At 35.5% G+C, this 26,239-nt stretch overlaps 1 long non-coding RNA gene across 1 annotated transcript; it reads left to right on the forward strand.

Moving 5' to 3' along the window:
* The first annotated feature begins 1,446 nt into the window (after positions 1–1,446).
* On the forward strand, positions 1,447–7,685 carry LOC148223959 (uncharacterized). Its single transcript, XR_015803560.1, has 2 exons — positions 1,447–1,594; positions 7,062–7,685. It is a non-coding gene; the product is annotated as an uncharacterized LOC148223959 (long non-coding RNA).
* The last annotated feature ends 18,554 nt before the right edge of the window (positions 7,686–26,239 follow it).

Raw genomic sequence — 26,239 nt, forward strand, 5'->3', positions numbered from 1 at the left:
TGATTGCAGTGGTAGATTAAGAAGAAAGCAAGGATGGGGCAAATATCTCAGTTGTTTGTGGTTAGATTTTTAGGCATGCTGTTGGTAGAAATATGAATAACAGCTCATTTTGGGGGCAGAGGAGCAGAATGCATTAAATATGACATGTCAGGCTCAAGGCTGTGGAGCTGTACAATATTAGCAGCCTGGCACTTCTTCTTTTAACTTCAGTTCTTAGTACAACTGCACCGGTTACTTTTGCTTTTGTTTGATCCTATTTTTAGAGCAGATCCTGTTGGTAAGCCTGAAGATTTTGTGTTTGCTTTTGCATTTTTACTTAATTGATGTCTGTCTTCAACATATGCTAGCACATTTAAAATATCTATCTGACTTTAAAAAGAGAAAACTCCAATGACTTATCCACTGTAGAGAACTCTATGTATTCCAAGTGTTATACCATAGACAACTCTTGTCATATTTGACTTTTTCTTATTATTTGAATTGAGAAATCATGTACAAAAAAAGCTGTTATCCTTTCTTATTGGAAAAGCTTTTTAACCTTTTACAAGGAGTGCAGCTTTATTTCAAAGCTTAATTTAGGTTTATATTAGGATAGTTCTCTATGGATTTGTTTGGGTTTTTTTCCTCCTGTCAAGTAATTTTCTAAAGAACCTGATAGGTACATGTTGAAACTCAGATCTGAAACTTGGTACAGATACTTTTAAGAGAACCTTATCTTTATTTTCTTTAAATTTTACTGGTAAAAGCTTGGATTTTGGTTCATGAAACCTTGGAGATTTATGTAACAGCACTAAAAAGGCATCCAGCATGAAACTGCAACTGCTTATTCCCTTGAAACATAAAGCAATTTCTTTTTAATATTGTTTCAAAATCTTGTCATCCTAGACATAAAATAATAAATGGAAAGTTATTTTCCTCTTTCATTTATGAAGCTATGTCCCTCACAATAACAGAATTTTTTATTGTAGGATTGAAAATCAGAAGGGACAAGCATCAATTGTGACTTCATCTTGGCATTAGATTGTTTTGTTGGTTTCAGATTTTCTCATACATGGAAAAATAAATATGAACACCCTGAGATCAAAAAAACTGCGTTATTTTTATCAAGTTCATAAGAAATGAGGAAAGTCAATAATCCTAGGAAAAGATATTTTGACCACAGTAAGTAGTGAAAAGTACACTTATCTGAAATGAATTTAAATGTCCTTTGGATCTAATCTGTTACTTTTCAGTATAGATGTTTTCAGAAGAGTGTGGTTGTGTCCAATACATTGATTTTCTAGTCTTTCCAGGGTTTATAGAACAGATATATTCTCCTTATTTCCTCTTGCATCCACTCTGTGATTAGAAAAGGCTTATTTGCTTTAGAAGGTGCATGGTATTTTGCAATGGCTAGTTCTTTTCCAGGTGAATGTGCTGAATGCAAAAACAAGCATTTGCATCTGTGATTGCTTATCAGTGCTAAACAGGAGATTTTTATTGTTTAAGGAGTCATAACTTTCTCTTTAAATTGACAGGAAGGACAAATTTGATTAAAATTACGATCTGTGATTTCCTTTACTTCTATCAGCCCAGAAGGTCTCCTGAAAAGGAGGTATGTCTCCTGTCTGATTTGTGTTTTCTTCATCCATAATTTATTGCCCTGATGAGAGTATGGTGTGAAAACCAGAAATATGCGGAAAGGGGCAACACCACAGTAGCCCTGCACACTCACTTCTTTCTCAAATTCACTGAATAAGCCATGCCCGCTCTGCATTTTTACGTGTTCTAAATGAAGGAAAAGCAGTTGCAGTTTTTATCTTAAAGCTGCTCAGTGACCAAAGTTTATCTCTTGTGTTGATAGCAGAAAGGTTTTATTGGATTGAGACACTGAATTCAGACCTACAATAATGTGTCTGATTGCAAACTAGTGTTATTTTTAAGCGGAACTCTAAGAAATTCTTGTTTGATTTATGCCACAAATGCAATAGTTGAGACTTGACTGAGACTTCTAAAAGAGAAAATTTTTGAATAATAATGTGCAACTATTCTTAGTTAAAATATCCAGAACTTAAAAATTAATTTTAAATGTCTTGAGGTAGAAATTCTTCATCTATTTCTAATACCAAATATACTAAAATTTAATAACCCAACAGCACATTCATTGAATCAAAGATTCATAATATTTTAACATGAAAGACTTTGGACTTGAATCAAAGAATATTAGTCACTTCGAAAACTTCATGTCAACTTATAAGCAGGTAATTGAAATATACATAAATCTAACTTATGTATGTGCTTTTATATATATATATATATGTATATATGCTCTGTCACTGATAAGAAACAGATTCTCTAGTAACTTACCAGTAGTTCTTTGACTAAATACATCAACATTCCAAATTACTTATAAAACAAGAAATCTCAATCTCAAATGCAGTCTAGTACACTTGTTCTCATATATGTTTCCAAAACAGATTAGTATTTTCTGAGTTGATGACTGAATAATATAATATTGTGACAAGAAAGCATTTTTGAGCAGATGTGTGTGGGAGAGCTGGTTTCACCTTTGGTGCTAAAACTTACCCACCCTGGAGTGAGTCAGCAGAGACCTTCGTGTCTGGGGTTGAGAAGTGCATGTGCCTTCCCTCAGTACTCAGCATTCCCTCTTGAGCTCTGAGACACTGCAGCAGTTTCTGCCAGTATTCAGGATGCTGACACAGTGCCAGGGAAAGCTTTTACAAGAGTAAGAAAAGATGTGCTGGAGCTGTATCAGGGAAGGTGGTAGCTATTAGTGGATTTCCATGAGAGTTAATGTTGTCAGGTTAAGCCTGTGGTTATGCAGACTTTTTTTCCCTCAATAATTTTCTTGGCATGATCATTTGGCTCACAAACTGGAACCCTGGAACTAGCTCAGGAGTGCAGATAGAGAGTGAGGGAGCTGCCTGGGGCATTCCTGAGAGGCACTGGGAGGGCTGCTGGAGCTGCTGCCCTTGGCAAGGACTCTGTCTCACATTCTGGGCAGCACACACAATCAAAGAATGTGTCGTCATTGCACAAACTGCCAGTGTTAAAAGTCTGCCTAGCTGAAAATCTTTCCCACTTGCATTTCTTCCTTATGTTTGCCTGTATAAAACTGGCCAGAGAGAACCCTCTGCAGGCCCATAACTCTGCACTTACAGCCTGACATGGGGCTGCATGACACTGCAGGCACTCTTCCTGCAGAGGAAATCAGCTGCAAAATACACCATTTGTTGCAAAGCAATACTTTAGTGAGAGTCATTCTTCTAAATAAAAAGAAAGTTTATACTTTTCAGCCACTCAGGTAAACAAATGACTATAGAAATAAAACACCCTAATTCAAAGATGATTAATGCTTTCCAAGCTATTCTGGCATTACCTGTCAAATTCAAAAGCAAAAATAACTTCATAAGATAAATACCTGATAATGAATATGAAGTGTAGAAGGATCTTCTATTTCTATATTTAACAATGTTTTAAGTCATTTTAGAGACCACTTGAACTTATGGGTAAATCCTATAGAATACCAATTCATGGTGCCTAAACCAGAACAGTTTTTTGGAATCCAACTCATAGGGTCAGGAGATCATGTGAGATAATAAAGCAGGTCATACAGTGCATAAATGACAGGAAAAAACTCTGGATTTTTGCCTTATATGTCCAATTTTGCTGGTGTTTTCTTTATAAAGTTAGTTTCCCCATCTTTTCTTCTGATCTTCTACTTAATTTGTTTCTTCATTTTTCAAAGTTCTATGATGTCTATTACTTGAAAGCTTTAGGTGTTAAATTATTAAAATAATAAGCGACTATAGTAGAAAAGTCACACTAATTTTCTCAGGGAAATTGAAATTGGCTTTTAAATTAAAGTCACACTTTTTGTAAGCAAGTTTTTGTCATCTGATACACATTCACACATATGCATATTTGTGTATCTGTAAACTAGTCACATTATTTTTGTCTGCATAATGCCACCCCATACAATCAACTTTATTTTCTGGATATTAATACAAATTGCATAACAACTTCATTCTCATTAACAAATGCTGTTCTGCAGTATGAGCAGTATCCAAATGGCAGTTTGATTCATATTCCCATTACTTAAACTCTTGGAGAGAAAAACGTAAAACTCCCCAGTGCTAAAAGGATTTTGTAAGTTGCAGCTAAATGGCCATTGAAATTGCCTTTTCTCTTTTCCCTATTAAAAATGTAAGAAACTTGTAGGTCATTGTGTAACTGAAGGTCAGTGTGACTGACTGGTGGCTACAAGCTATTCTGCTATACACTGCCACCATGAAAAGACAAGTACCAATCTATGTTTGGACTTTCTAAGGTGCATTTGTATTAGTAGGGACTTCATACTCAAGCTGGAACGTAGAGCAAAGAGCAAAGAACACGGAGATAAGCAAGTTTTGAAGAGGAAGGGATCCTGCTTTTTAATTAGCAGTTTCTAAAAGAATTCTTTGATCTGTTTATGGAGCTGAATACCCATTTCATGTGTTAGGGAGCAGCAGGCATAGACTGCTTTGCAAGGCGGGACAAGCTGGGAATAGAAGGTGACAGTAAGGCAGATTGTCTTGCTTGAAATCTATTATCTATCTCTTTTTAATAGTTCTTCATAGTAGTAATGAATAAGAGTGATCTAACTGCAGGGGAGTTGTGAAGATTGTATGAGAGAGATGCATATAAAATTTTTTCTTGTGCAGTATTTTTTTCTGTTTTAGCCTTTTCTTTTGATGGCAGCAATTCATGCTACTAACACAAGTTCCAGCAAGGCTTGTCACTGCAGAAATCACACACACCTGAAATTAGATGGTATTTCTGTTTGGGCATGTAATTTTTACTTAAAAAACCCATCTACCCCACACCCACCATTAACCATAAATCATAGAGTGGTTTGGGTTGGAAGGGACCTTAAACATCACCTAGTTCTATTATCTCTGCTGTGGGCAGGGACACCCTCTGCTACACGAGATTGCACAGAAGTTAGACACATGACCAGCATTAAGTGTTTTGTTTCTTTGTTTGTGGGTTTTGTGTGTGTTTTTTCTTTTAATTTTTAATATAACTTTTACCAGCATTTGGGAGAACTACAGAAGTTAATTTTAATTGTAAAGATCCTGCTTATTATCTGTTATTGTATTAATGCAATTTTAATTATATTTGCTTGAAGGAATAAGGCTGTTCTAACATTATCTTTTATTTCAATGTGCCAAAATGTGCTTGATGGACAAAGTCTGGTGACTGAAAACATTCTTTAAGTGCCTATATATGCCAATGAAGTAATTAATATGAGATTAAATATTCATATATCTTTTTGGTCTAGTTCTAGTGGACTAAAGGAAGATGAATGACTAAATATCCCATTGATAAAATGAAACTGCTCCCTTTCAAAGCATATTTATTTTTTACTAATCCCATTTTTTCCAAATGTTTCATTGTGTGATTAGTTTTTTTAAAATAAGAGTTATATTTTAATAATGGTAATATTTTCCCCTCCCTTCCCCACTCTTCCACCCCCTTCCTTGCCCATCCTGGCCCTTACCTCGAGGAGGTGAGAGATTGAATATGCAACAACTTTTGTTTACTAAACCAGGTGATTTTTAGCTAACACTTTTGGCGTATTTAATAAGATATTGTGGACATTTTGTTTTCCTGTGATATTTCTGATATAGAATTATTTATTTTAGTTTGCACTTCGTTAAAATATTTTACTAATTTTAAATGAAAATTAGTTTATAGACAACCAAGAGGCAGCTTCCTCAAGATGGACATATGCCAATTACGAATTGGAGCAGAGTGAACATTTAGGAAAAGTACTGAAAAATCTTTGCTTTGCCACCTGGAATATTCCTAGAGACTTTTAGAGACTGCTTTCTATCTATCAACCTACTCTGTGTAAATCACATATTGGTATGTCTGCTTCTTTATAAAAAATGACCTCTAGGAATTACCCCTGCTTGTTACAGTGTTTGTCAGCAATCCTAAGGCCCTCCAGGCATAGTGATGAAGCGTTTGCTCTGATAAAGCTATTCTTTCAAATTACAAAAACCAAAATAATAACAAAACCACCAAAATCTCAAGACAGAAAAAAAAAAAAAAAAAGGCAGACCCATGCCTAAGCACTAAACATAGTGTTCCTTTTAAAACCCTTCAGAGTAACAGATCATACATATACCACTTATCTTTCAAAAGGAGTGTCAGAGGAATGTGTCCTAAGATAAATGCCTGAAGGAAAAAAAGCCTTTTTGTTTCAAACTACAAAATAGTACTTAAAAAATGCAGTCGATTTGTCTATTCTCTAGTCAATAGTTGCCAGTAGAACCACATACCCTGTAAATAAATTGGGTTCAAGAATTCTCTCCAGCTAAGCACAGCAAATTCACCTGTAAATATGGATTTCCTAGCGACTATTTTCTCTTAGTGGTAATATGGTTCTCATATGGGATCTCAGCTTTAGCACTCCTCTAGGGTGCAACATTTTCACCAGTATTATACTGGTGTAATATAAAAATAAGTAAGAGTGCTGCACATTCAATTAATGATTTTTCTATTACAGCACCAGAATATTTTTAGGAACCAGACTGTTAAAATAAGCATCCTAGCTATACCACTATGGAGATTTCCCATTACAATATTTTACCTTCTGATAATAATCTTATGCTTGTAAGTGATTTCTTATTTTTCCCTCTCTTTAACTTTTTTTTTTAATTTCTTTTTTTCCCCAGTCACTCTACAGAGTTATAGAATGTCATAGAATCATAGAATCGTTTGAGTTGGAAGGGGCATTTAAAGGTTACCAAGTCCAAAACCCTGTCATGAGCAGGGATATCATCAGCTATATCCAATTGCTCCGAACCCCATTCAACCTTGAATATTCCCAGGGATGGGGCATCTTCCACCTCACTGCACAACTTGTGCTAGTGTTTCATCAGTTACTGTAACAAAATTCTTCCTTATATCTGATCAAATCTATCCTCTTAATTTTAAAACAATTACTCCTGGCTCTGTTGCAACAGGTCCTGCTGAATTTTGTCTCCATCTTTCTTTTATGCCACCTGTAGGTGCTGTAAGGCTTCCACGAGCCTCCTTTTCACCAGGCTGTACAACTGAAGTTCTCTCAGCCCAGCTTCACAGGAGAGGTGTTCCATACTTCTTCTGAGCATCTTCCTCTGGACATGCTTCAACAGATCTGTGTCTTTTCTCTACATTCCTACCTATTACTTGACTACTATATAAGAAACCATTGTTTATGGAACAGCATTAACCATTGACTAACCTAAGAGGTTATTTCTGAGTAGTCAAAGGATCATTTATTGCCATCTTTGATTGACAAACTGTAGTAGGAAGTCTAGTTTTAAATACCTGGTTTATTTTTTTTTCCCTCTTCCTGCCTCCCTCCCTGTCATGGTTGCAGCTAGCCTGTATCTTCCAGATAAGTTTGGCCATATTGAACCCCCAAACTCAACCAGCCTAGAAGTAAAACAAGGCAAAGATAAGTTAGGTTCAAACCCAAACAGGGGACCCCCAGCCAATTCCATTTGATCCTCAGTTGCAGACACATCACTGGCCAGAGATCTGGGCAGTGCAGAGATCACAACCAGTCTGCTGTCCAAGCCCAGGAAATGTGAACCCCCTATATTAGAATGTTCCAAACAATAAAACACACTGTTTGTTGATGACCCTCAGTGAGTCTTGTCGTGTTTCTGTCTCCAACCCATGACACCATGTAATACCTCCCTATTCCCCAGTATTCATATTTTATTATCTGAAACCTTATTTACACTTCTGTCAAATCCCTGAGCATGAAGCTCATAAATACTGGTATCTTCTTGCTGTAGAAAGACCACTCAGACTTGCAACATGGCGAACTTTTAGAGATTTAAAAGTGAAACTCTTCCTTTTAGAAACATGCCAACAGGTGTCTCACAGGTATTCATTAATGTGTTTTTTATTCATTAAAAAAATTTAAAGGGTAGTAAACGTTTTAGTATAAGTGACTAATATTTCGTTTTTTCTATTCAAAAAATAATGGAAGAGTGTGACATTCATATAAAGCAATTTAAGGCATAGGATTCCCAAAGAATCTTAGTCTGCAGCCAGAAGTACATTGACAGACATTTACTTTTGGACTGCAGTGCCCTCTGTCAGCAGAAACGACAGCAGAGGAGCTGAACACGTTTATAACCTACCAGGTAATGAAGACTATCTATCCAGCTAAAGCTTTAAAGCAAGGCAGGTACACAAATAGATTTTGATTGAGGCCACTGGGCACGGTAACTCTACAGTCTTGAAAGAGTAATGACCAGTGATAAAGCAAATTACATTTTGTGGCCCAAATAATTGCTCTCAAATATAATTTTAATTAAAGTTTAGATTTCAACTTAGTGTTTCCTTGGAGATGTTATAGGCTTCATATCTAAGGTCAAAACACTTTAGTATGTAGAAAATAATTTGTCTCATAGCTTCAATAGGATGTAGACATTTTGCTAATTTTGTGTTTCTGGAAAGGATGAAAAGACAGTAATTAAAGAGAAAAAGAAGCTCTTGATTGCCTCTCAAAGCACTAAGGAGAAAATGCCTCTTTTAAGCATTTAAAGGCTAACTGTTAGTGTATAAAAGGACCATTCATTTTTAATTATGTTTTATTGGGATTGAATCAAGTTTTTTAATTGAATATTAGAAATTAATTGTGTAGAGTAATGTTTAATTGTAAGCCAGCTCTAGATGGGTGCTTCTGCAGAGGTTGCCTGATCAAAGAAACCCCTGGGTCTTTATACTCTCTCGGTTTGTGCACCCAGTCATCATCTGCCCTGCCTGTGCTTCTTGGTGTAATGATGATTTGTGGTCTGGGGTCTTCTAACACCACTTGGGATTCTTTCTGCATGTCCACATGGACAGAACATTAATTTTTCTTGTTTTCCTGCGTGAGCCAGCCTTGGCCCAGCCCTTATCTGAAGATGACCTGTCTTTCTCTGTTTACTCCTCAGCCATTTGTGCTAACAGAGTTCATTTCAAGTTCATCTACAACTTTGAGAAGGGCCCATTAATGCTAAGCTGTAAGCAAGTCACTATTGCACTTAAACCTACTCAATTAATTTTTAATTTTTTCTAACTAAATGATTTAATTTCCGGCATTCAGTTGTTGATAACTCTATATGAAATGGTATTTATGAAATTGGTGAACTCTATTGAAAGCTCCTAGATTTGGAAATCAGACCAGAGATGTTTATACATCTATCAAAGACCAAGCTTATATACTAATTATGTAAACAAAAATAAGTTGATGTATTTTAATCAAAATTCCAATCTTAATAATGCCAGACAGATTTGAAATATTTCAAAATGGGACCTAAATTGTATGGAAAGATATTTTATTCAAATGCTATGCATAGCACTAACCTATAATTCCTTGTAAACCCTGGTGATAGGATATCAGTGTGAGAGGAATCATATCAGACTTCCACTGGCCTAAATATTTTGATTTTTTAAAATATTCATATATTAATTATTAAGAGAAAAAACATATATTAAATTTCACTTGAAAACCTACAATATTCGCAGGAGGTTCTTAAAATCTTTTAATACAATTTTATTTCATATTATCACACGTAAGAATTCTTCTGCCTCACCTGTCATCTTTAAAATAACGAATGGGCAGAAATTTTCTCTCCACACTTAAAGAATTTTCGTGATTTGTGAGAAATGTCCCATGATTCTTGGTACCAAAATATTATGAAAGACCTGGTTGATATATGTATCAGATAATTACAAAAATTGCTCCTTCAATGGCAATGAAAAATCTATAGAGAGTTATTTCTTCCAGCAGTCTTGGAATTCAAGCATGATCCAGGTCACTTTGCCATGACCATTGATGCTCACTTTAAAATTGGATTTTTATATTTCTATTTGATTCTTTTATTTCCCCATTGGAGAATTACTGTCTCAATCTTTCCTTATAATTCAATTTAATATATCTTAAACTAATCATATGTACATGTCATCTGAACATAGTTGCAGAAATCGTATATAGATAATTTCCAAAAGATGAACTCCCAAATTTGCATAAATTGAAAATAAATTATGCCATTAATCAACATATATTTATGAGATAATAGGGAATGTGGTGATTTCAAGTAAGAAGAGTGAAATCCAGGTTAGAAAAGATCCCTTTTTTCTTGCTCTGTAAAGGTAATTAACAGTGGCAATGGCTTAGCAGTGACTGCCTAACAAAAGTAAAGTGCAAGATGACCTTTTTTTCCTGGAATGGAAAGATGTTACATTTATTGCAATAGGTTTCAATTTACAAAATCAAAATTATATTCTGTTCAGTAGATTTTAAAAGTGATAAAGACAAAGTCTCATGTTTATTTTATTTGGTTCATCATTACACAGATGAAGTACACTATGTGTAGACTTTTGTAGAGGAACTGGCTACAGAGCTGACAGTTGTATTCTAAATGTGGAAGTTAATGGAACTGCATTTGTTTTTTAAACATCAGGTATAACATCTCTCCCTTAGCTTGCTCAAACTGTTTTATTTATTCAAAATACCAGAGCACAGACTTCCAGTTTTCATCAAGTGGTTCAGTAATTCCTGCTGACACCTTTAACAGTTAACTAAATGAATTTTAGTTAACCTCCTGTTAGCTATAGTAATTTCCCATTTCTTTACATGTAACTGTTCCTTCTAACTGATTTATATACAAAAGTTTAAGGCCTAATGCAGATGTGTTTTTGATAAGCTGACCAAATTTCTTATTGACAAGCTAACCAAATTTCTCCAGATGTACCTTAATGAAATAGGAATTAGACTATTTTCCCTTTCTCAACATTAGGGGGAACTTTTTATAAACTTGTTGAGGATGGCCTAACAGGAAACAGAAGATATGGCCTTTCTAGTGACTATTTCAAATGTCTAAAAATCTCTAGAATTAAAGTGTTTTCGGAAAAGTAACTGATAGAAAACATTAACTGAATGTTCTATACCAGCTGGTGTAAAGACCAGCCTTAATGAAAAGAAGATAAAATATATTATATCCTGTGTTATTTGTTTTTCACTGATATGTAAAGGAAATTCATAACAATCAGAGTAATAACTTTTTTTCCTCTTAGCATAGGAGAAAATAAATTTTCTACTAAATAAAAATAAAATAAAATAAACTGTTTTACTGATGTCTTCTTGATTCAATGGTGCATTTACTGACCCATCTGTCTTGCAAACGGAAAGAGCCAGAATAAGTGTTCCATTTTCTTTGTTTTATTTAATGGTCTCTGCAAGTACCAAAAACATTTACTAAGCAGATCTGGTAGATGCAAACACAGAAACCATTCTAATCAAACCAGCACAAGTGCAAACGACAGAAAAAAGAGAAAGTACTTATTGCAGCAGGTAGAAGTACCTATAAAGAATATTTTGCTTCTGTATGTTAAAGGAAGGTTTCTCATCTCCCAGAGCAGCACGTTACATTTTGCTCCTGAAGCTGCCTGCTCTGCAGTTCACAACTGCTGCTAAATATCATTGAATTCCTTTCTGCCTCATGCTGTAGTACAGCATGTCCACACTGCATCTTCATAGTACAAAATCAGGAAAATCAATCTCAATTCCCAAATAACCCAGGTTACTTGAGTGGAAAATGATGTGTTGCCTGATCCTCTGTGACGTGACTGGAGTATTGAGAGGACATGGGCAAAAAAAGTGAGACAGATATTTTCAATATGACCATATAGTCCCATGTCATTGACCCAGTTCCTCCTGGAAACAGTGCAACTTACATTAAACTTCACTAAAGGCAGTGCAGTTTGAAGCTGTATTTGCTATATGTACTTAAGTGAGCTAGACCATCTGCTGCATTGGGGTGCTGGGGGAGAGCAAATGTACTATAAGTGAAGAAGAAGTGTTTACATTATTACCTTTGTGAAGATTTTAAAGGTGAAATGCCATTTACTCCCTTTAGATGCTTCCAATGGGGAAAATAACTTTGCTGGTTTTTTTGAAGCTGAAAAAATACCTTTCAGTAGGTGGGTTTCTTACTGGGTAAAGTTAGGTGTATTAGCTTGAGATATTTTAGCTAACAAAAACTTCACAAGAAGAAAAGTGAAAATCTGTAAATGCTGGTTCACCCAGGCTGAAATGGTTTACAGCAAAATCTTCAATTTGACAAAGGATTTTGAAATACAATCAGTTCTGAGGGCAACCTGTCTTTCTTTTGAAGTCTTTTTTTTTGCTGCTTTTCCCTCTCATTCTCCTCTCTGGTTTGAGGACTGCACAAGGAGCCGAAAGTGGAGAGGTTTAAAAAACGGGTTGAGGATCTCCCTTGAAATGCCGGGATGGCATCTGTAAGTGTGTATTTTTGTTCTGGGAACATGATGTCCCAAGTCTCAGCCCCTTTAGCCTCTTGCTGTTCAGAGAGATCTGTAAAGTATCTGCTTTAAAACTGTCCTGCTTTTAAAAGTGCCAGTTCCTTCTGTCCCTAGGCACCTTTGTCTGAGGGACTGATTGCAATCCCAGTGTAACATAACAACTCTCTTCAGTTTATGTGTGAAATATTCACTGCCAGAATGAATGAGGTGGCGACAGGGTAAAAGGGCTCTTCTCTGCTCAGTCTTCTCTGTCTCCTTACATTTCTCAAAATCCCTTTTCCTGTAGTATCAGAAGTTCTCTGCTGAGGGTGTGGTGAGGCACTGGAACAGGTTGCCCAGAGAGGTGGTAGATGCACCATCACTGAAGCTCAGGTTGGATGGGACATTGAGCAACCTGGCCTAGGGAAAAGTGTCCCTGATCATGGCAGGGGGGTGGGACTAGATGAACTTGAAAGGTCCCTTTCAAGCCAAAACATTCTGGGTTTCTATATTTATTTTAGATAATTTTATACATTTCCTTATACATATGGCATCATTAAATACATATTTTATTTATGGTAAAATGCTTTGAGGAACATTTATGACTTTTCCCAGTCTCTGGAGGTAATCATGCTTATAATGACTTCTGTTAACTTTCCTCCTAGGTCTGATATTTTGGTCAAAAAGAACTTACTCTTTTTCTCTAGAATGTTTTTGGTTTACAACTTTTATATTTTTCCAATTTGTCTGGAGTCTCTGGCCATGGTCACCTTCCACAGTCATTACTTTTTAATAACATAATATTGTTTGATTAGAGAGGAAAAAATAAAAGAAAGAAAATGGTATGCTTATGGTGAAATATTTGACAACAAAGCAGTGTAGTCAAAACCAGGTAAAAATATAATTTTCCAAGAATTGTTGGGCATGCATAGACATCTTGTTTGCTTTCCTTTTATCCTTATCCTCACCTCTGCCCCATACATATTCCTTCTATAGAAAAGCATATAAGTTTTCCTTTTCTAAATTATGGGAAATCACTTTATTTTAGAGATTATTTCCATAAATCGTATATTTTCCTACAGTACCCAAGGTGTTTACTTGTTTTGTGACTCTGCCTCCTTTGTTATTCCCAGAAGAAGGTGTGTATGCAAATCTTTGTTTAGATTTTGTTATAGTCTTACATTGAAGGAAATATTTAATAAGCCACTTTGGGAATGAGTCTGAGAAAGTTCCAAAAAAGTGTGGGAACATGCCTCCTCATGCATTCAAGCTAGAGCAGGAGGCAGAAAGGTGAAAGGAGGTGTCTGCTGAGCAGCAAATAAATGATGTATCTCTGTGGGACTGCAGGGGCAATTGGACCTACCTGTGGCATGTTTCCCATGATTGTCTCTTGCTGAGGTAGAAGTTTAGAAATTTCTGAATGTTGCCTTGGACACATGCTTTTCTTTCAGAGTGGGGCAATGTTGTAGACCCTGGGAGCTCCAGGACCTCTGCTACTGAGCAATCGTGGCAGCCGTGGCTGGTCCACCTCCTTCAGGTTCTCCTAAAAACTTGTATGTGACAAACAACCCGGCCTTTTCCAGCTGCTGGAAATCTCCTGGGATTGTCAGAGGCAAGAAGTAGATCCTCAGCATAGGATAAAGAAAAGCCCAAGAAAACTAATCTAAACAAATTTACTTAGTGCCCTGAATTTTCAGGTTCTATTCCCTTTTCTGCACAAATTTTAGATCCTTGACCCAAACAAAAAGGGCAGTTTTTAATATTATACAGTTCAGCATAAACTCACATTCTTCTGCTGCTTTCTCTTGGCAGCCAAAGGCTGGTAGCTGAATAACAAGGCTCAGAAGCATCTTCAGAAACAAATTAACTTCCTCAGCCAAATGTGTCTCTCTACAGATGTGATTAAAAAAAGGAGGAATAAGTCCATGTGTATTTCCTCTTGTCCATGACATATTATCAAGGCAATGATATTATTGATTCTTGGAATAAATTTGAAAAGTATTAGAGAGTAAGATGTCTCTTCTTAAAGCAGGAAGGGCCTTTCCTTGTATTTTCTTGAGCTCACAGTTTAATCTTCCCCAACAAGCCTAGGTAACTTCCATTAAAGCCAGGTATTTCTATCTCCTATCAGGAAACTGAAAGTTTATAGGTGTCTTTCTGCCTCTGTTATGTCTTATAAGCAGCTCCAACATGTACTGCTGCTGAATGCAATTTGACCAGTTTTTGGATATTCTTTACACTTTTTGGATATTCTGCTTTATGGAAGACTGTTATTTTAAAAGTTTTCATGCTCATTACAGGTAGCTCTAAACGCTTGAATTCACTTTTTCTTTCTTATTTTGTTTTCTGCTCTTTCTTCTGCTGTTTTAAAGCAGATGTGCCCCTCAGGTTTATCATAGTTGCTTCACAAAAATGATATTATTTATTATTTTATTATTATTTTTTATTATTTAAATTTTTTTTAAAATATGGGTTTTTTACCATTTTCATTTATGAGATCTTAAAACTTGTATGGACTGCCAAGGTTTCCCCTGGGGTTATGGGCCCTCAGTGTTTAAATTAAATTTTGATTGCTGCCTTGACTTCTTAGACTGTCAAAGGAGCTATGTTCAAAAGCTGCAGGAATCAGGAGGCAGTAATTTAAAAAAATTATTTCCAAGTGCAATTTGTCATTGATTTTACATTTGAGTTTGTTGAAAGACAGCTTGCAGTGTAAGTTCAAGGTTGTACCAATGAATTCTCTTAATAATGGTGTTGTGGGCTGAGTAACAATGCAGGGACTCGGGAAGAGAAAGAAAAGCATAATATTGGTAGTGTTGCCTGAATCTCTTGATGAGTGGCTCAGCCTTGCTTTTCATTCTTCTGTAGAAGCCATAGAATATCTCAAAGTACAAATGGTAGTGATGCCTGGAAATTATTTTATTTGTGTCTAACCTCAACTTTCCTGTGTTCTGGTCTATCTAAGAGAATAATCTGTGGTTATAATCCATAGACCTTTAAATGGAGGAAGAATTCCAGAACATAAGAAGATTAGATGAAAACTATTTACTTTCACATGTTGCAGGAGAATTAGGTTAATTTCTCTGACCACTAATTTTTGCATAGAAGGAGATACAACAAAGTTGTTGAGTTCAGTTATGCAAGTCTGTAGGTTTGCAAGAAATTTTTTTCAGCAAGTTTTTAGATTGTATTTCTTGTCAGATGAATTTCAAGGTGAACTGAAAAAAGTGTGAAATGGAACATAGAAATTGTCATTGCTTTTTTTCCCTCAAATGCTCTTCCACTGATGCATTTTTAATACTACTTTCAGAGTGGGAAAACAAATTATATTGATGTGTTGCTATTCTCAAGAAACTGTAAAATAATGAGACAAACTGTTTATTAATGACAGGCTAATGGCATGACTTATGACATTTTCTATCATTGCATCAGATATAAATTGAGTTGTCAATGACAACAACTAGCCTAGAAGAGTTATTATTTTTTTTCTCTGCTGAAAGGTGTTAGCTCATAAATTATATGGATGTTTTGTGCAAAAGTCTTAAAACTGAAAAATGGAAGTAAAAGTTTTATTTTCCTGGATGCTCACTTCAGTGTCACTACTTCATTTTTGTCTTTTTTCTTTTTTTTTTTTTTTTTTCCTCCAAAGGAAGAAGCCACATAGCTGACAGGGCTTGCCGAGTGAAAAATAAATTAGCTGTTGCCAGTCTATGAATATGCAAAGTCTGGATATTTTTTATTATTTTCTACCCAGTGCTGGTGTGGTTGCTTGGTGGGGTTTGGTTTTTATTGTGGAATCTTTTAAATTAATTTCTGGGGGTTTTCTTATTTTTATTTCCCCTTTTAAGAGATACGCTCTCTTATGAGAGGTTTAACAGGAGTTCAAGTTCATATTTCGTATTTCAATAAATCTATCACTAATTAAAAAAAACATTTTGCTAATACAGAAGTGGGCAAAAATTATTTAATATACATTTTAACATTCATGTTATGTAATTTATGCAGGAATAGTTAGAAGAGCTTTCAGCTATTGATCATAAGGAGGGGCTGCTCGTGTAATCACTCCTTAAGGAAAGTAAACTGTAAGGCAAATCTAATAAGAGGTGAAAGGTTTCATGTAAATAATTGTTTAGATCTTCACTGCCCAGGCATTGTTGTCTCTGGAAGCAGTTGTCTTCAGCACATCTGCTTCACTGAACTGCAAGGTTTTTTTTTTTTTCTTACTGGTGAGCTGCCCTTCCAGTCATAGGGGTCTGGATTTGCAGCAGGTAATTGATGGGAGGGACAGAAAGGGTCGAAGGTGGTCACTCCCATGGCTGAGCATGGTCTTCCCCAGGTATCATTCAAGAGGCAGGGCTGCAGTGCTAGCACTCCCTCTTGAACTGAGATAATCTTTGTGATAAAATAATTTATTCTGACTGAAGAATAGGGGGGCAGTCAAGCCTGAATATTTTTACAAGAAATATGACTTAGGCCTGAACTTTTCTGGAGGAACTATTTAACTGCCAAGTGACATGTGCATGCACCACATCTGGACATAACACACCAATTTTTTCATGCTAATTTGCAAATGTCATGATGAATCTAAATGCACAGATTCATATAGATACACAGTACAAAGTTGTACATAAAAATTGGGAATTGAGATTTTTCTAAATATATCATGCCCCTAGTTTTTCTCTAGTATGTTTAGTTTTTTTACCTCTTTTTGGACAATTGACTTTTGCAAAGTGACAGTTGATAGCTAATTTGTAAGGAAGTGTAAGTGTAGCTGTAGGACTGTATTTCTTTTTGATAGTGTGTATACCATGTTTGACAGCCTTTTCAAAGGTGTATTTGCAGGAAGTGTTTGAAAGAGCTGCTTCCCTTTGAGCATCCTTGCCTGGGGCACTTCCAAGTATCTTCAGACTCAATTCAAAACACTGTTGTCTTTTCTCCAGTCTGGGCTAAAACTTTAAAGGGAAATGTGTGTCAAAAGGTGCTCCCACCAGAATCTATGCTTTGTATTCTGTACTGAATGAAGGGATTTAAAATTATTTTGTTTTCTAAATATAGGCTGCAAACTATTTTTCTGACCTAGTTATCTACCAGTCATAGTGGAAATATAATTAGCACAGGCACAAATTATGATCGTTGATTCTTTTGGCAGTAAAATATTACTCATAATGCACATTTATTGTTATTGCTATTACTAACCATATCTATTCCCAGCATGCTTAAGGAGCACAGCAACAGGCAGTATTGTGTGAGATGCAATGAAAAAAGTCATTGCAGAGACTCCAAACAGTGCTACAAATGTGCTGCCATTAAACAATGTGGTTATTTATGACAAAAATGACACTCTAGCTCATCTTTCTTGGTGGCAGGACTAGCAATAGTGTTTGTGCAATTTTTCTTGAGAAGCTGTTGCTGTTTGTCACTAATACTCCTGCGCCTTCACTTATGGTGTGACAACAGTGTCAGCAATTTTGGTAATTTTCCCTGATTAGACGTGTGGGTTACACAAGCTTTACCAGCATTTTTTTCTTCACCTTTTCCTTCACTTTCATGTGAGAGCTTGAAAGTTCAACAGAATATTTTAAAAACACATATGGAAACATATTTATTGAATGGTTTTAATGAAACCGGCTTCCGAACATGTAGTTTGATTAAGCAAATGATTAATCAGAGGAAAACATTGGAGAATGTTAGCAGGGGTTGCCTGTCTATAGATGTATTTAATTATTTAGGTCATTCTACACTTGGCTTCTCTTCAGGAAAGCTAGAGAACAGCCTACACGTGGTGAACTCTAAGGGCACATGTGTACTGAATTTTCTGTTTCTTCAGATTTTTTGAAAGGCGTGTTTCCCACATAAAAGGAATTGCTATAGAGCTGCCAGCTCTCATTTCAGCAGTGGAGAGCAGACCCTCATTACTGATGTGAAGGACAATAAAGGGCATAAAGATCTTTTGGATGTTCACTTAATAACTCTTATTAGAGGACCAAGCTCTTCCCAAAGAGGGATTCTCCTCCAGTCTGTTTAAACTACTCTCAATGGATTTACATACATTTACTCCAGTTCAGTTACTGGAATATGCATGTACCACCTAATAAGAAACAGGTTTTTTTAAATATTGATAAATATTACTGAAAAATATTTAATGCCTTTTACTGAGCATTCACTTTTGCTCATTGATGTATAGACATGATCTTAGGCTATGGCAACACATATTCAAAAGTGACAATGAATGTTTTCATCATATGTATCTCTAAGCTAAAGAACTTCTGAATTGTAGTAAGCTGAAGGTGGGAATTGATCCTTCTCATGCAAAAATTTGTTGTTGAAATTATGTCTTATATGAGTAATTGCAAGGAGAACAACATTAGAATTCAGGCTGCTATCAGAAAAGAAGCTATAACTTATTCCTTTTTTACTTTTATTTTTTTCCTCTGGAAGCTAGATATATTGTATATATATGCAGTTACAGAGTGTGTAAACTACAGAAAGAATTAGGGACATGTATTTTATTATCAGGCTACATTATTTCTAATATATTGATTTTCTTTAAATGATACATTAATAAATTAATTGCAGCATTATTTCTAATATATTGATTTTCTTTAAATGATACATTAATAAATTAATTGCAGCAATGACTCTTAAACAGCTTCAAATCTGTCTGTCCTGTGTTATGTCTGGAAATTTGCTTTCAATTTCCACTCTGAGAGAAACCGTGAAGTCAGATGCAATGTTTTCAGGACTTGAAATTATGTTAATAGGAAAGAGTTGCTGACATGCCTGAAGTATATTCTGACTTAATAGTATACATTTCTTAGGAAGATAATCATGTTCCAATTTGTTGATGTAAAATATCATAGAAACAATTGAGATATATACATCTATAAAGTTACTCTGAGCCTCTTGTTCATCATTATATGTTGTACTGATCTATGTTTGAAGATTTGTAATAATAGTGTGGTCTGGTAAAAATGGAGATAATGTATTTCTTTTTATTATAGACCCTAACTGTGACAAGGCAGCAGAGTATCACAAATTTATTGTCTAGCCAAGCAGTAATGACAGTAAAATATTCAGACATCTGTTATATAGAATTAAAGAATTATTCAGAGACATCTGCTGTAAAGAGTTATAAATAATTATTAAAGAAATTTCTAACCCTTGAGATAAGGGTAATTTTTTAGAATTATTACTGAACCAAAGAAGTAATTGTCAGCTGAGACTAGGATATTCAGAGCTTTCTATCTTCTGAGTTATTTCCTTTTTCCTGTCATGTACGCTTTATTCTACTGGGGATAAGTTATTTTGAAAAAAACTTAATAAATTTGGCAATTCATTTATCTGCATTTTATACTTACATGGTCATTTTCCTGATCATTTTGTATATGATCTTCATAGAAAACTTTGAAAACATTCTCGAGTATCTAAAGACATTTTAGATGTTCTTGGATGTTAAGCCAAAGCCAAACTCACAGACAGAACTTCCACTTTTATTTGTAGTATTTTGTCTTATAAGTATTCGTGATTCTGGTTTGATTAAAAACCTTGAAGCTCATTTTTATTGCTGGATTATGAAAGAGGCATGATTTCAACCCTGAAGCACCTTCTAGGATGTGTTCTAGGTCTGAACACAATTGTTATCAATTCCAAGCAAGATTGCCGTGTTGAGGTCAATATGTCTCTTATGTCTGAGATATGTAGTTTCTAAGAATTAGATGAGAATGACATCTTGGTAGAAAACTGGAAAGTGTCATGGTTTTGTTTTCAACAAGTTGCAGATCATCTCATGGAGGTCAAGCCTTTTTCCTTGGTCAAAATGGTCTTCTCTCGATAGAAAGTACAGTTTATATTGATGGAAACATTTGTGTCAAGCAAGGTATCTTGTGAATTCATGTCAACATAGCAATATTGTTTTGACTGAAGAGAGATGAAAGCCTCCCCACACACCTAATTTATATTTTAGAAACATTTATGTGAAAATGGCATAACACTTCAATTTGATTCTTTGTACTGAAATATGATTTTCAATACAGATTTTCTCCAAATTAATAACAAACAGATTATTTTTTTAGATTGCATCAGTAACTTTATGATGACCTAGAAAGTTTACCTAAATGTCACTTTAATAAACTTAATTTACTAAAATTATACTTATAAGGGACCCAAACAATAATTTTAGGTGCATTTGTTTGTGTGTCAGTATTTTGGTTCTTGTTTCCCACAGAAAAATGTTGAACCTCAGAAATATGTTATTTCTCTGATTCTGTTTTTTTTTTTTAATTGCTCAATTTCTTTCCAATAAGGGTGATTTTCATCAAGTTTCTATTTGGTCTCTTTTTGTCCGTTTTAAATCAATTTTTTTCATCTGGAAATCTACATTGTAGGTCTGAACTCAGTAATTTCTGCAAAATATGTAGGCACATATCTGCTATCTGTACTATCTGAAATGCCCCTAATTCAGATGATTATCTTATGTATGAGGTACTTGTTTGAAAGGCCATTTAGACTAAGATACACTTATGAATTAAACTTGTAAATCTATGATAATTGTCTAGGCAGTTAATGGAGAAAAACTGAGCCTTTGGCCTAAGACTGGGTAAAGGAGATCCTCCATAAGAAATGTAAAGCCAGATGAAATATTATGATGCTTATTAAATTGTCTGTATCTTGGAATTGTGTTTCAATGCTGTGCTCTTTTTGGATATAACTTGGTAAGAAAAAGTATTTCTAGCTCCTAAGCTGTTATTTCTTTCTTCCTTTTCAAAATTTACTTCCAATTATTGTTCCAGATATGCAAGAAGGTTGCAATACTTTTTATCTGTCTTATTTATCACAGAAACATCTCTTAAATATGTCCAGGCTATTGAATATTTTCTGGATACTGGAAGGAGCCATTTGGCTAACATTTCCTGAGGTGTTAAATAACAGCTTGGATGTCTTGGACTATATAGCTACTTGATACGTGCAGATCAGTTTTATATAGAAATAAACCCAGATTGATGCAGTTATGATTGACTCTGCACATGTTAGCTGGTGTGTGCATGTGTGGTAAGACAGAGACATAAAGAAGGCAGATTTTACTGTGTGGGAACACTGAGTCATTGAACTTGCTCTTCACAGCTATAAATCAAAAAGCAAATAAGCATGCATGTTTTCATGCGTGCAGTAAAAGAAACAAAAGAGATAATGTATGAATATTCAAATTTACTATCTTTTTATTTCTTTTATAGCATCTCTTTATTTTATTTATACACAAAGTACATAGGTGTGCAAGATGGTATTTAGGTTTGTTGTGTTGTGGGCTTTTTTCCCCCAAAAGCAGTAGATAACACTTCAATTTGAAAAGATGCAGAAATACTTTTAACAAACCCTATGCACAGAAGTCACAGGATGAAAATCACCCTGTAATTAGTAAGCAGCTAATGCCATTGGCTATCAACTTGAGGTGATATGCAGTAACTTGTTTGAAATTATCACAAGATTGCTAATTTCTTACATTTATTCTATGTTGCACATTTCATATGACTGCACTAGTGCTCCCTTCACAATGCATCAGCATTACCCATAAATTGCTTGGACTAAGGAGTCTGATGTAACTCTGGCTTTTCCAGTGCCTGCTTTCTGACCAATAATAATGGGAATCATTGCAATGACATCTTAAGCTTGCAGCCCTCCGACATCACATATAATGGTTTAGGGAAAACAGGAATAGAGAGAGATGCTAAGGAATAGAAAGACTTGGATCCATATATGCAATACTCTGCAAAGTGGAGCTACACTGTTACAGGGAAGATGGTTTGCCTCTGGGGAAGAGTATTACCTGAGAAATAAGAGAGATGTGTGGAAGAAGAGCAACTATCTGAGTCAAAAACATTTCTTGATGGGTATGGACACAGCAACTGGTCTCATGTAAAGCACAAAGCATAGGCTTAGTGTGGTTTATGAAATAATTGTTAGCCTGGTTTGTTTGCTTGAGACTATTCCCTTAGAATATTCAAAAGTCAAATCCATTAGTGCATATAACAGTTGTGTTTTCAATGTGTACATGTGGGTGCAACATTTTGAACTGTGTTTCCACACATGAAATCTTTGAAACAACAGTAACGCAGATAGCCAGCTATATTTGTTTAAACGAACTTCTGCTTTTATTAGAGTATTTATAGAAACCTAAAGGGTTGTGGATGCAGTTTAGCAGATATTTGTTTACATTTTAAGGAGATAATTATGCGATGTCCACTAAGCTTGTGTACAATCTATAATGGTAATTATCATGCTTAAACAAAAATAAAAATTACACTCCAAAATATGTATCCCATGGGAAATTATTCCCTTCTACATTTTTAAACTACTTGGAAGAAAAACACCCTCTTACACTATTACTTCTTGCACTGTTTTGAGTCTAGTTTCTCTTTTGTTTGATTACTGTTGATGTCCTCTCACATTGCCCAGCAGATTAAAGGTTTCCTCCATCTTATGTAAGCAGCCATCTCACCTGGAACCACTGATGTAAGAGGCAGCAGAGTCATCTTAATCAATGTACCCATCTACTACTGCTAGAAGCCCATGAGACCTGTTGATAGAAATGATGTGTAGTTGCAGTTCAGCTTCTCCAGTTCTATGATTTGCAGCTGTAAGGTCATACTATACCGAATTTTTGAGCTCTAAGTGCTTTCATCCTGCTTCTTCACACAGACAAGCTACAAAATGTTCATTGCTTTTCAACACTTCAGCCTCTGCAAGTGAAAGCTCAGATATATAGCAATTATTGCGGACTAGAAACTTTGCTGTGTCAGAATTCAGCTTGACTCACAGAAACAGAACTTTCTGGCACCTTTCTATCATTCTGAGCTTGACTGGTAAGGCAACTGATTTGGATTAATCTGCTCTACTCTGAGCTACAATAGTGCTGGGACAGCTCCCCCACAGCCGGTCTAGCTGTATTAAATGCCATTAGTTGGGTGATAAAGATTGTTTAGTTGGTGGCAGAAATCAGAAGAGCCAAGAGTCTTTGCTAAGAGCATAATCTAAGTGCAGATAAACCATATTCTTTTTTCCCTGTGGCTGTGTTAGTCAAGACTGTTACTCTACAATATTTAAGAAAAATGTATTTATGCCATAAATTTTGTAATTTAAAGTATTTACAGAATAATCTAATCTGATCCTTGCTCACTTCCAAAAAGCCTGGAATGCTACGGAGTGAACCATGCAAGGAGTTTCCAGAGGTATCTGATTGATCTGAGCAGAATTCTCATGACAAGTGGGCACTGAAAGCCTGGAGCATGCAAATCTTTCACATGGCACAGAATAAACACTTCTTTTCAGTGAATCTAACAGCACGCATTGGGAAAAAGTTACACTAGGCAACAAAAATTGTTTGTCCTTTCACCATGTTGCCTCTCTATGTTTAGGAAATGCTATATCTAACTATAGAATATGTTTATCCATGGGTTTCCTTAGTTATCTTTGGGAAAAATGTGATTTTTTTTCTTTTTTCTTTTACATTAAAATAATTCCTGATTCTGGATGGCCTGAATAATGATGATCCTTGTTCTCAAGTCTGGACTGGAATTGGCTTTGCAAGAAAATGAGTTGAGGCACAACTGGCTGTGTACACTAGGTGGGTTAATTTGACGATGGCGTTCCTAAATTTCGGGATGCAAATCAGAATTGCAACTGACTGCAAGTTTCCTAAGGTTCAGTGTAGCAAATAAAGTCTTGAGTCTTTCTCTGTTTCGTTGATACAAGGTCAGAAATGGTGGTATTTTTGCCCTTCACTGCAGGACTTCTATTAAGTATATTACTCAATTACACATGTTCCCTATAACCCAGGCTGTAATTTCACATTGCCCAGACTAATAAGTTTTTGAGGACAAGAATATAGTAAGAAAAGACAGTAGATCATGATCTTAAGGGGAGGAGATTTGCCTAATTAAATATAGATATCTACTCTTGAGCCAGATGTCTATGCTTCCGTTACAACCAGTGGAGAGAAACAGGGAAGAGTAGGATGACAGGGCTAAAACTGTGTGGGTAAATTGTTTTCTATAAATTGCAGTTTCTCTATCAACCACAAAAGGATGCTTTTATGAATAATTTGGAAGCAGGCAAGCAAATCCTCTCCTCAGTGCTTAAAGCAGAATAAATCTTTCAAGTGGGACACAGATGAAGAAACACGGTTGATCAAACTAATAATTTGGAGCTCAATAATCTACCAATTTTGAAGCACTTTGTTCCATAGGAAAATTTCTGCCTACCTCTGAACAAAACTGCTAACATTTCACTATAGGGGGGACCATTCCAAAAGTGAGCTCTCCTGGTAGCTCCATTCAAGCAGGAAGATATTTCTTATTTTCCCATAAGGAAAAAAAGCTTCTCAAAGCTGTGCTATTTGCCTTTTTGAATAGTGTCAGCTGTGTATAAAGATGCAAGACACAATTAGTGTCTCAGCCTTCAGCATGCAATGTGATTATTTCTGATACATTAATATTTCAGCTAATTCATCAAAATATATTATTCACCTGCAATAACCCCAGAGGCTCTATTCCTCCACAGAATTCTAACTGGTTTTGCATTTGGTGAAAGCAGTAAGAGTGGGAGAGGTTTTATAGTTGCAATGAATTAGAGATTAGGGCAGAATGTTTTGTGAATGTTGCTGAAAGACATAGAAGGAAAGACATAGGTTTTGTGTTCCCCAAATGTTTTCATTCTGTCTGAGAGGTACCCTCTCAAGCATTTCAAAAACCTTGCATTTGTTGTCTCCTCAGAAGACTATGTCTTCTGAATAAATTTAGTATAAGAATAATGGTGAAATATTTAGATAAAAAGTACCTGTCATGCTTTTCTGAGAAAAAATGAGCCTGAGGAAAAGGATGGGGCTTTTTTTTCCCCCCCAAGCTTAAAATTATCCAGACCTGGGATTTGGGAAAGGACTCCTAGGTTATAAAATATGGAGTAGCCTGACAGTTACAGGGCAGTCCAAGCTGGCATCACCCAGTGAGCATGTGAGAAACTCTATCTATGAGCGTAAATCTGTGTTGTTGCTTCAGACTTACATAGCAGGCACTTTGAGGAAGCAGCTTCTGTATCTGCTGCACACTTGGATATCTTCATACCTTGCCCCACATACTTGCTATTTGTCTTGTGTCATATTTCCTTATTCCTTATTCCACAAACATAAGAGTATTCAAAAAGAAAGAAAGAAAAGAAAGATAAATAGAGCATGTATTTCTCCCTCCTCTGAAGTTCTTTCATATATATTTCTTGCATGCAAATGTGTAGCTTTTGATATACATCATTTTGTAGAGTTTTTCTGGCAGGAGAATATTTTAATGTGAATAAGCACAGCTTCTGCCTGCTTCACACGCTGGTTGCCTTAGTAACTGTGGCATAGTGCAGCTGAAGTGTGCTGATACCCTTGAAAGGGAGTTTGAAGGAAGCAGATGGGCTGTGATTATCATTGGTTGGATCAATTAGATGAGTAGATTGTGACATACTAAAAATAATACCTTCAATTGCTTAAAAAATTAATTTTGCAAGAAGAACAGCATTTTCAATGTGACTATTTAGGATATACATCATTGTGTTTGCAATACTTTTGTTCAGTTTATATGATGAGGAAAGACGCTACTTTCCTGTCTTTTACCAGAAGGTGAACTTGATAGCTCTACTTTATTTTTAGTGCTTTCTTCATTTCCAAACAGTTGCTGACGGTATGAACAAAGTGTGTTAATATGCAAAAAAATTAACAAATCCATAATAAAAAAAATAATGAATTTATAAACTACTTACCTTCGTTAAGTTTGAAAACAAAGACAAGAGAGGCAATACTAAAATGTCTTTACAAAACAAAGAGGAGGAAAGGAAAAATCTGATACTTGCAACTTTGATATTTTTGCAGAAT

This window comes from Sturnus vulgaris, chromosome 4 (assembly GCF_052056855.1).
Source record: "Sturnus vulgaris isolate bStuVul1 chromosome 4, bStuVul1.hap1, whole genome shotgun sequence".
Classification (NCBI taxonomy): Eukaryota; Metazoa; Chordata; class Aves; order Passeriformes; family Sturnidae; genus Sturnus; species Sturnus vulgaris.